We start from the raw sequence: 13,041 nt of genomic DNA on the forward strand, positions 1-13,041 counted from the left end.
CCTGATGTGCTCCCTGGAAAGAAAAGCACCTGTATATTCTGTGTTTTTTGTTACCTCTGATTTAGATCACTAGTAGTAGAAATAATTTCACTCAAAGAGGCAAGGGCCTGCACAGGAATGGAAACAGTCCAGGGAATTGGATGGGGGACATGGCTTGTAAGGGGGTACTCTGGAAGAGAGGGTTCCCTATACCAAAGCTAGTAAGAAAGAAGATACCTCTTCCATGGTGGGGAAAAAGGCAAGAGTTTTGGAGCCAACAGACTAGCTTCCAGCTCTGTTCTGCAGCTTTCTGTAAGCCTATTTCTTTGCCTTTAAAATGGAGGCACAAATACTTGTTTAAAAGGGGTTTGGGTTTATACTACCACGTGAGACAATGAATGTAGAACATCTTTTCTATTTTGTCCAGTACCTGGCAGCTGGTAGGTACAAAGTGTATCTTGCTGTCCCTGGCCATTTCTCTCCTCCTAGCCCAGCCGTACTCAGAAGTCTGGTCTGTGCAGTCCTGAGTGTCTCAGACTTGCAAGGGATCTGTGAGTCAACACTGTTTTCATAATAATGTTAAGGCAGGATTTGCTTTTAATTTTTTACCCTTGAGTCAATTTTTTTTTTTTTTCCTTTTTAGAGCCAGGGTCTCGCTATGCTGACCAGGCTGACCTCAAACTCTTGGGCTCATGTGACCCTCCCGTCTCAGCCTCTCTAGTAGCTGGAACTGCAGGCAAGAGTCATAGAGCCCAGCATTCTTATCTTGTTAATGTATTTTATGTGACAAAGCAAGAAGTATGCATACAGCACTGTAACATTGTGCTTTCTAATCAGTATGGTGGTTGGCTGGAGGAAAAGTATTTGGTGGTTGTTTGACTTGACAGCTGAACTTAACCACCACTTTATTCCATTGAACACTTTTTACATGATAGATTGACAAACTGTGGTGCTTCAGACTTGGATATTTGACAGACATTTTTGAAAAAAGAACTTAACCAGATTGCCACTTCAATGCAAATAACTCATAATGTTTGTTGCCAATGATAATTTGAGCTTTAAAGTGAAAATTGGTATTTTGGAAAACTTGTATCCACAACTGTGAGCTTTAGGGCTCCCCAAAACTTAGATACTTTTCTGATGAGATCAGTTGATGATATTAACGAATATGTTTTCTTTTACATTGTATAAAAAATGTGTATTTGGAAGATCTGCATAACTGAGTGAACCATATTTTCCAAATGACCAATACATAATGTTACAAAATAATAAATGAGAAAACATCCATTTGAAGTGTAAGATAGATCAATAGGTTTTAATGTAACAGAGTAGGAAAACTTCATTGCTAGGGTTTCAGATTTCACATTACAACTAATCAAAGGCGGGGCATGGTGGCTCATGCCTCTAATCCCAGCACTTTGGGAGGCCGAGGCGGGCGGATCACCTGAGGTCGGGAGTTCAAGACCAGCCTGACCAACATGGAGAAACCCCGTCTCTACTAAAAATACAAAATTAGCCAGGTGTAGTGGCACATACCTGTAATCCCAGCTACTCGGGAGGCTGGGGCAGGAGAATTGCTTGAACCTGGGAGGTGGAGGTTGCAGTGAGCTGAGATGACGCCGCTGCACTTCAGCCTGGGCAACAAGAGCAAAACACCGTCTTAAAAAAAAAAAAAAAGTTTGACACTTGAGCACTGGAATAGGATCAAATAAGAATAGATGCAGTTATCTGGAGAGGTTATTCAAATTCTTCTCCTTTTTATAACATCTGTGTGAGGCTGCATTTTCTTCATATTCCTGTACTTCAGCCAAACAGCATATGGCGATAGATTCGGTGCAAAAGCAGATATGAATATCTCGTTATCTTTGATTAAGCTAGACATTAAGTAAAGACATTGAAAACATTAAACATTAAAAACAAGGCCACACTTCTTACATATTTTTTTCTGGAAAATATTATAAAATGTTATTTATGTTAACATGTAGGGTTTTAAAAATTATTTTTATATAAATTAATGAGTATAAAAATTTTTCATTTTAACTTCTGATATATGGTAAATATTGATAGATGAAATCACACAAGCAAAAGTTGTTACTGATCCTCAGTAATTTTTTGACAGCTAAAGATTTCCCGAGACCAAAAAGCTCACGTGCACTGCCCCATTCCACTGTTGCTGCTGCTGGTTCTGCTTTGACTCTCCCAGAAGAAAACCAGGGTTGTCGCTGGAAGTGCCTGAAGTAATCTCCTTTTTTTTTTTTTTTTTTTTTTTTGAAACGGAGTCTCGCTCTGTCGCCCAGGCTGGAGTGCAGTGGCCGGATCTCAGCTCACTACAAGCTCCGCCTCCTGGGTTCAGGCCATTCTCCTGCCTCAGCCTCCCGAGTAGCTGGGACTACAGGCGCCCGCCACCTCGTCCGGCTAGTTTTTGTATTTTTTAGTGGAGACAGGGTTTCACCGGGTTAGCCAGGATGATCTCGATCTCCTGACCTCGTGATCCGCCCGTCTCGGCCTCCCAAAGTGCTGGGATTACAGGCTTGAGCTACCGTGCCCGGCAGTAATCTCCTTTTTAAGCAAACTTTAATTATTATACCATTTGGGTGAGTCCCAGACCAAAATATGCACATTCTCATGGTGATCTTGCTTCTGCTAAGTTTTCCAGGAACACGGACTCATGGGATTATTTTCATTTTGCTTTGTTTCTGGGCAGGTCGTAGTACAACTTTGCTGAATTGCCTCGAACTGAGTCTTGGATTTTTACTTTAATTTGTCCTGTGATTATGCTGATTTTGCTTCACTGATATTCTGTCATGTCCTTAGATTTCTAGTGAAACTGCTTACAAATCAACCTGTAAAATTTTACGGGAAAATCAGGTAGGGAACTAGCACTTGGTTATGCTTGTTTAAAAAGAAACCCACAAATTTTTTTCTCAAAACAGTCTTTCTGGTTGCCAAGTGAAATAGGGGAGCAATTAGACTTATGTCTGATGAGTAGATTAAAATTTTTCTGCTGACTGCTATAGTGTCCTTTCTGGACCTCTGAGGTATCATTCAGATACTTGGCTGTCCTCTGATGGAATAAGAAGAGTCTGTGGTTGAAATATTTTGACTACAGTACTTGCTGACAAAAGACAAAAACCCTTTTAGGAATTAGAAAAATTACTCTGGCTAAAGTTTCATATATGCCAGGAATATTTGAAATAGATCTTATTTTTTGAAAACTGACAATAACTTTAACCGCTATAATGAACCACAATGCCGTAAAAATATTTCTGCACAATAGTTGATATGAAATGCCTTTAAAAGTTTTAGTACTGGGATTTGTAACGGAAGTGTAAAATCTAATGTCAAGAACATTTATTGGACACTAGTTTAATACTATTAATTTGTACTTAGACTTCAAAATCTATAGATGCAATTTTACTACCAATTATTTTCTTCAGACTATTTTTAAAACACCTGTGATGCTTAAATTTTCGCTTCTGTAGTACAGTCCTCTTTCTATATCTGGGGGAATTGCTTCCAGAACTACTCAGATACCAAAATTCATGAATGCTCAAGTCCCTGATACAGAATGGCATAGTATTTGCATATAACCTACACACATCCTCCTAACAGTTTAAATCATCTCTACATTATTTATTGATGTGATACCTAATACAATGTAATGTTATATAAATAATTGTACCATATTATTTCTTTTTTTTTTATTATTATATTGCCATCTTACATTTTTCTTTTTTTTTTTTTTTTTTTTGAAGTGGAGTCTTGCTCTGTTGCCCAGGCTGGAATGCAATGGTGCAACGCAGTCTCAGCTCACTGGAATATCTGCCTCCCAGGCTCAAGTGATTCTCCTGCCTCAGCCTCCCAAGTAGCTGGGATTACAGGCATGTACCACCGTGCCTGGCTAATTTTTGTGTTTTTAATAGAGATGGAGTTTCACCATGTTGCCCAGGCTGGTCTCAAACTCCTGACCTCAGGTGATCCACCCCCTTGGCCTCCCAAAGTGCTGGGATTACAAGTGTGAGCCACTGCACCAGGCCTGAGCCACCATGCCAGGCCAAAGTTTTTTTTCCAAATATTTTCCATAAGCGTTTGTTTGAACCCACAGGTGTGGAACCCGTGGATATGGAGGGCTGACTGTGTTTGAAAGCTGACTTATGTGCATGAATTTGGCAAGGTTCAATGTAAATTGTTTGCTAGAATTCTATTTAATTTTGGTCTATCTAGGAGAAGATTATTGAAAGTGGAAAGTAAACTGCACAAGGAACGACTAGGGGCAGTGGTCTGATTAACTTTGGCATGGTGAATTTCAGATAGTTATACTGCAAAATTCATAGGTGCATGGGCTTTGTCATTAGAGGTTTACCACTTTGTATCCAGTGCTTAGCATATAGCAAATGCTCAATAAATATTTTGGAAAGAGAGAGGGAAAAGATGAAAATGGAAGGGAGCAATGAGCTGGCTCAACCAAATCAGCGTTACTACAGTTAATTTTAATAGCAGTGACAGAATTTTAAGAAAATGATTGTTCACAGTTGCAGAGTCTTACAGAAGGAATTAGTGTTTAGGGTTCATTTGAGATTAACCAATGAATCTGACTTCGTCTACTTCTCAGCTGACTGGTTTCCTCAAACAGTGCTCAGGGCATTCATTTGTTCATGAAGCATACATGTATTGGTCACCTATGTGACAGGCAGTGTGCTGAAGATACATGAGAATAAAACAGGCATCCCTATGCACTTGAAGTTTACATTCTAGTGAGAAAAGACAATAAATTATTTACATGATTACAATATATACATTATGACAGATGGAGAAAAGTGTTATGGAGAAAAAAATGAAGAAAGGGGAAATGAGCAGACAGTACAATTTAACATAGAGTGAGCAGAGAAGACCTCACTGAGAAGGACATTTGAACAAAGATCTGAAGAAAGTGAGGAAGGGAGCCATGCAGGCATCCGAGAGAAGAGCATTACAAACAGAGAAGAAACACGAAGATCCTGTGGACAAAGTGTTCAATGCATTTAAGCAAGGGGGCAGAGAGGTTAATGGCTGGGTAACAGGAGAGGGAGGGTAGTGTGGAATGCAGGGAGAGGTAAGCACATTTTGTGAGATGTTTAGGTATTGCAGGTACTTTGGTTTTTATTCTGAATGCGATACGAAGGCAGTAGAGGGTTTTGAAGAGGAGTGATGCAATCCTTATTTTTGTAAAAGATCGCTCTGGAGTAGCTGTTAAGAATGAAGAGAAGGTAGTTGAAAGGAGAAACAGAAAATTCAACAATAATAAATGAAAACTTCAATACTCCGCTCTCTCTCTCTCTCTCTTTTTTTTTTTGAGTCAGATCTGACTCTCTCACCCAGTTTGGAGCTCAGTGGCACGATCTCAGCTTGCTGCAACTTCTGCCTCCCAGGTTCAAGCAAGTCTACTACCTCAGCCTCCAGAGTAGCTGGGATTACAGATGGGTGCCACCATGCTCGGATAATTTTTGTGTTTTGAATAGAGAAGGGGTTTCACCATGTTGGCTGGGCTGATCTCAAACTCCTGACCTCAGGTGATCCGTTTGCCTCAGCCTCTCAGAGTGCTAAGATTATAGGCGTGAGCCACTGTGCCACTCCACTCTCTATAATAGATAAAATCCAGACAAAAAGTTAGCATGAATGTAGAACACTTGAACAATATTATCAAATAACTGGCCCAAGTAATGCCTCTAGAATATTTTAACAATAGCAGACTAGACATCTTAAGTGCGTATGGTACATTCTCCAGGATAGACCATATACTTGGCCATAAAACAAGTCTCAAAAAATTCAAAAGAATTAAAACCATACAAAGTATTTTCTCAGGCCTCAATACAAACATAAGAAATATTTTGGAAAATACAATTATGTGAGAATTAAATGACACACTGTGTTACTAATGGATTAAAAAAGAAGAAATAATAGAAATTAGAAAATTATTTGAGATGAATGAAAATTAAATACAAGAGCCTGGTATGGCTCACACCTGTAATCCCACCACTTTGGGAAGCTGAGGCAGGAGGACCACTTGAGCCCAAGAGTTCAAGGCCAACCTAGCAACATAGTGAGATCCCATCTGGAAAAAAAAAAAAATTAGTCAAGTGTGGTAGCACATGCCCATTGTCCTAGCTACTTGGGAGGCTGAGGTGGGTGGTTCACTTGAGCCTGAAAGGGCAAGATTGCAGGGAGCCATGGTCATGGCACTGCACTCCAGCCTGGGCAGCAGAGTGAGACTCTGTCTCAAAAAAGAAAGAAAAGAAAAAAAGTATCGAAATTTCTGGGATACAGTGGAAGCAATCTAGGGGAATAGCTGTAAGCTCCTATATTAGAAAAGAAAATCTCAAATCAGTAACTTGGCTTCGTACTTTTGGAAAGTAGAAAAAGAAGAACAAACCCAAAGCAATCGTAAAGAAGGAAATAATGAATAGAAAGGAAATAAAATAGAAGAAATCAATAAACCCAAAAGTTAGTTTTTTGAAAAGATCAAGAAATTGACAAACCTTAATGACACTGACCAAGAAAAAACAGTGAAGACTCAAATTATTAAAATCAGGAATGAAAGCATGAGCATCACTATCAATCTTACAGAAGTTACAAATATTGTAAAGGAATACTGTGAATAACTGCGTGCCGACAGATTAGCCAACTTATGTGAAATGAGCAAATTCCAAGAAAGACATGAAATGAAACTGACACAAGAAGAAATAGAGGCTGGACACAGTGGTTTACATTTGTAATCTCAGCATTTGGGGAGGCTGAGGCAAGCGGATCACTTGAGCTCAGGACTTCGAGACCAACCTGGGCAACACGGTGAAAACCTATCTCTACAGAAAAAAGTATGAAAATTAGCCAGGTGTGATGGCTAGCTAGTTGTCCCAGCTACTTGGAAGGCTGAGGTGGGAGGATTGCTTGAGCCCAGGAGGTCGAGGCTACAGTGATCACACCACTGCACTCCAGTCTGAGCAACAGAGTGACCCTGTCTCAAAAAGTAGAAATAGATATCTAAGTAAATCTAAAACAAGGGATTGAATCAACAATTTAAAATCTTCCCTAAAAGAAAAGCCTATGCCCAGAAAATTTCACTGGAGTATTCTACCTAACATTTAACAAAAATTGCTTACAAATCTTTCACAAACTCTTCCAGAATATAGAGGAGGAAAGAAAGCTTCCCACTTGATTCTCTGAGGCAGTATTACCTTATGCCAAAACTAGACAAAGACATTAGAAAAAAACTACAGACCAATATTCCCCATACATTAAGATGCCAAGAAACCCTTAAGAAAATACTAGGAAACCAAATCCAGCAACACATAAAAAGGATTATACAGTTTGACTAGATAAGACTTATCCTGAGAATGCAAGGCTGGTTTAATATCTGAAAATCAATTACTGTAATACACTTTATTAATGAAAGACAAAAAACTTGCTCATTAGAATAGATGCAAAAAAGCTTTTGAAGAAAATTCAGTACCTATGGATTTTTTTAAAACCTCAACAAACTAGGAATAGAAAAGAATTTCTTCAACATGATAAAGAGCATTACAAAAATTTTATACCTAACATCATATTTAATAGTGAAAGACTAAATGATTATCTCTTAATATCGGAAATAAGAGATTTACTCTTACCACATCTGTTCGACATTATCCTGGAGGTTCTCTCCAGGTTGTTTAGGCAAGAAAAAGGCATCTAGAAAAGTAGGAAGTAAAACCGAAACCACCTTTGCAACAATTATAACTGAGAAAATTATTACAGTGAAAGAGATCTGACCTAAGCGACTCCATCTTGCTTCTAACCTGCAAGAGCTGTCCTTGCTCATTCCTGGATGTAGGCCAAACTAACTTTAGGAGGAACTTAGTTTATAGTTTAACTTTGAAACAAACAATAACAGCCCTTTCCCAAAGCAAACCCCCTTCTTATCTGGAGACTAGACTGCCTTTGCAGGACTAACAAATTAGCCACAAGTTAGAAATTATGATTTAGCAGTCACTGTTGTTAAAACCTGAGATCAGTACTTGAGATTTTGCAGACCCTGCATTCCAGTGCATCACCCAGATTGGTAAACTAGCTTGCCTGGTCTTGTGGTCCCCACAGCACAAGAAGATAGCTCTGACTCCCTGGATTTCATCTTCGACCCAATCAGCACTTCCTACTTTCTTTTTTGAGACGGAGTCTTGCTCTGTCACCCAGGCTGGAGTGCAGTGGTCGGATCTCAGCTCACTGCAAGCTCCGCCTCCCGGGTTCATGCCATTCTCCTACCTCAGCCTCCGGAGTGGCTGGGAATACAGGCGCCCGCCACCTGGCCCGGCTAGTTTTTTTGTATTTTTTAGTAGAGACGAGGTTTCACTGTGTTAGCCAGGATGGTCTCCATCTCCTGACCTCGTGATCCGCCTGTCTCGGCCTCCCAAAGTGCTGGGATTACAGGCTTGAGCCACCGCGCCCGGCCGCACTTCCTACTTTCTAACCCCCTACCCCTCAAATTATCCTTAAAAACCCCAATCTCCAAATTTTGGGGGAGATTGAATTGAGTAATAACTTTCTCCTACAAGGTATGACTGGGCCTCGTGTCAATTAAACTCTTTCTTTACTGCACTGCTGTGGTCTTTATAGTGCAGCAGCCAGGAATAACCCATTGGGTGGAGGCAGTTACAAAACTCTTCATTTCCAGATGACATGACTTTGTATGTAGAAAATTATACACAGTTTGGCTGGGTGCGGCGGCTCATACCTGTAATCCCAGCGCTTTGGGAGGCCGAGGTGGGCGGATCACGAGGTCAGGAGATCGAGACCATCCTGGCTAACACAGTGAAACCCAGTCTCTAGTAAAAATACCAAAAAAAAAAAAAAAAAAAAAAATTAACCGGGCATGGTGGCGGATGCCTGTAATACCAGCTACTTGGGAGGCTGAGGCAGGAGAATGGCGTGAACCCAGGAGGAAGAGCTTGCAGTGAGCCGAGATACGCCACTGCACTCCAGCCTGGGCGACAGAGTGAGACTCCCATCTCAGCAAAACAAGAAAGAAAATTATACACAGTTTATTGTAAAACTACAAGAACTAATAAGTTCATCCAAGTCATAGGATACAGAATCAATATACTAAAATCAAATGTATTTCTGTATATCAGCATTTAAACTTAGAAACTTGGTCAGGCACAGTTGCTCACGCCTGTAATCTCAGCACTTTGAGAGGTCAAAGCAGGCAGATTGTGAGGTCAGGAATTCAAGTCCAGCCTGGCCAACTTGGTGAAACCCCATCTCTACTAAAAATACAAAAAAAAAAAAAAAAGTTAGCCAGGCATGGTGGCATGCACCTGTAATCCCAGCTGCTCGGAAGGCTGAGGCAGGAGAATTGCTTAACCCGGGAGGCAGAGGTTGCAGTGAATCGAGCTCACACTACTGCACTCCAGCCTGGGTGGCAGAGAAAGATTCCATCTCAAAAAAAAAAAAAGGAAAAAGAAAAAATCCTAACATTAAGAAAAATATTCCATTCACAGTAGCATCAAAAAGGTATGCAATACTTAGGAACAAATTCAGCAAAAGTGCAATGCTTCTACACTTAAAATTATGAAACATTGCTGAAAGAAATTAAAGAAGAGCTAAATAAATGAAAGAACATCATATATTTGTAGAGTGAAAGACTTAATATTGTTAAGATGGCAAAAAATCTCCCAAATCAGTTTGCATATTTAATGCAACTCCTATCAAAATCTCTGCTGACTTTGGAGGACATAATTTTTTTTTTTATGAGACAGTGCCTTGCTTTGTTACCCAGGCTGGAGTGCAGTGCCCCAGTCTTGGCTCACTGCAATCTCTACATCCAAGGCTTAAGTGATCCTCCCACCTCAGTCCCCACAAGTAGCTGGGGCTATAGGCATGTGCCACCACACCTGGTTCATTTTTGTATTTTTTGTAGAGATGGGGTTTTGCCATGTTGAACAGGGTGGTATCAAACTCCCAAGCTCAAGCGATCCATCTGCCTCAGCCTCCCAAAGTGCTGGGACTACAGATGGAGCCACCACACCTAGCCGGGCATAAATTGATAAAGTAAAATTCTTAGGAAATGAAAAGAACACAGAATAGCCAAAATAATCTTGAAAATTTGAATATAGTTTTTTGAGGACTTAGAGACACCCTCACTTTCAAATGTAACGCAAACCTATAGTAATCAATACAGTGTAGTATTGGCATAAGGATAAACTATAGACCAGCTAAATAAAATTGAGAACCCATAAATAAACCCTTACATTACAGTCGATTGATTTTTGACAAAGATGTCAAAATTCAATGGGAGAGAGTCTTTTCAAAAATGGTGCTGGGACAGTTAGACATCCATATGCAAAAAAAAATGTGAAATTGGCCTTCAGCCTCATACCATACACAAAAATCAACTCAAAATGGATCACACACCTAAATTTAAGAGAGAACAACTGTAAATGTTAGAATAAGATGTGGCGTGTAAATCTGTGATATTAAGTTAGGCAATGATTTCTTATAAATGATACCGAAAGCACATTGGTAAAAAAAATAATAAATTGGACTTTTGAATTTCAATAACCACAAGAAAGTGAAAGACAGCCCACAGAATGACAGAAATATTTATAAGTCATATATCCAATAAGAGACATATCCAGAATATATAAAGAACTCTTAACAACTTAATTGTTCTAATGGGCACAGGACTTGAGTAGATATTTCTAAAAAAAAGATACGCAAGTGGCCAATAAGCATATGAAAAGATGCCTAATGTTCTTAGTTGCCAAGGATATACAAATCACCACAGTGGGATACCACTTGACACTCACTGTAGTGGCTGTAACAAAAAAGACATAATAACAAGTGTCAGCAAGGATGTGGAGAAACCAGAACCCTCATGTTGCTGGTGAGACTGTAAAATGGTGCAGCCAGTTTGGAAAATAGTTTGGGAGTTTCTCAGAAGGTTAAACATAGAGTTACCATGTGACCCAGCTGTTCTACTTATAGCTGTCTATCAAATATAAATGAAAACATGTTCACACAAAGATTTTTATGTGAATGTGCAGAGCAGCAATATTCACAAAAGTAAAAAAGTGGAAACAACTCACATGTCCATCAGTTGGTGAATGGACAAACAAAATGTGACATGTCTGTACAATAGAATACTGTTTAACAGTAGAAAGAAATGAAACACCGAGACGTGCTACAACATGAATGAACCTCAAACACACACTCAGTGAAAGAAGCCAGACACAAAACACAATGTACTATGTAATTATATGAAATACCTAGAATAGGTAACCATGTAAAGACAGGAAGTAGACTATGGTTGCCTAAATGTGAGGTGAGGTGGGAGTAAGGACTGACGGCTACTGGACACAAAGTTTATAGTGGGGATGATGGAAATGGTCTAAAATTAGATTGTTGTGATGGATATACAACTTTGTGAACATAACAAAAAGCATTGAAATAGGTTAATTTTATGGCATGTAAATTATGTCTCAATAAATCTATTTAAAACAGGTAAACACTGGCTCTTGTCCTGGGAGGGCTGTGCTCTGAGTGACAGCAGAACATAACAGTGAGGTAACTATATGCCCACTGGGACCTTGGAAGCGGAGTGTTATGATAGTGGGGTAGTGGATTTTGGCATTGCCGTTTTTTATTTTCCCTCAAATGTTTTAATTCATTTTTATGAAAAGCATGGAAGAGGTACTACAAAATTTTCAGCAGTACCTCTCATCCATATTTAATAAAAAAAGCCCTATTCTAGAATTTTGAATGGGTGGCATTTTATGTTAATGACCAGAGAATTTGTCTTTAGCCTCTCTCTGTTGGCAGAATTTCAGGATTTTGTTACCAGGGGTCACAAGGTGTGGGGGAAAGGACTTTGGCTTATAGGTCTAAGTAGATGGCTGTGGGCAAATCTGCATTTCTCCACTATGCTCCAGCCTTTTTAGGGGAACTTTGTGGATTTGGCTCACCAAGGTTCCTTTAGCATCTACAATTATATGAAATAGGTGGCATTTTTCTGTACTCAACAGCTGAAGTAGCTATTAATTCTAGAAGAAAGGTAGAGCCAGTGTAAATTTCTGGTGGGAGCTGAGTCCTGCTTGCAACCTTCTTCTGGGTGCTCTTCCTTCATGGGTGCATCCACCCTCCTAGGGTGCATCTGGAAAAATGCTCCAGCCTTTCAAGGTTTGGGGCTTTCCTCTGTGAAACTTAGCAATCTTCCTTTTAAAATTTTTAAAAATTTCTGTTGACTTTTTATTTTGAGATAATTATAGATTTACAGGAAGCTGCAAAAACAGAACAAAGAGGTTTTGTGTGCCCTTCAACCAGTTTCCTCCCTGTGGTTACTTTTTACCTAGCCATAGCACAATATGCACAATATGGAAACCAGAAAACTGACTTTGGTACAACATATGTGGATAGTTCCATGCCATTGTGTCACATGCGGTGGTTCCTGCCCGAGTACATGCCACTACTTCATGACGGAACTATTCCATCACCCAACAGCTCCCTTGTGTTACCCTTTTCAGTTATACCACCCCTTTCTTTCACTGTACCTGGCAACCACTAATCTGTCTTTCATCTCTAATTTGTATAGTGAGAATATTAAATAAATGGAACCATAGAGTAGATCACCTACTTAGCTTAGGATAATGACCTCCAGCTCTATCCATGTTGCTGCAGAGGACATGATCTCATTCTTTTTTATGGCTGCATAGTATTCTATGTTGTATATGTACTACATTTGAAAAATCCAGTCTATCATTGATGGGCATGTAGGCTGATTCCATGTCTTTGCTATTGTGAATAGTGCTGCAGTGAAATGCACATGCATGTATCTTTATGGGAGAACAATGTATATTCCTTTGGGTATATATCCAATAATGGGATCGTTGTGTCAAATGGCAATTCTGTTTTACATTTTTCAAGCAATCTCCACGCTGCTTTCCACAATGCCTGAACTAATTTACACTCCCACCAGCAATGTATAAGTATTCCCTTTCATCTGCAACCTTGCCAGCATCGTTTATTTGTAGACCTTCCCCCCATCCTTTTTTTTTT

Source organism: Piliocolobus tephrosceles, chromosome X (assembly GCF_002776525.5).
Source record: "Piliocolobus tephrosceles isolate RC106 chromosome X, ASM277652v3, whole genome shotgun sequence".
In the NCBI taxonomy this organism is placed as follows: domain Eukaryota; kingdom Metazoa; phylum Chordata; class Mammalia; order Primates; family Cercopithecidae; genus Piliocolobus; species Piliocolobus tephrosceles.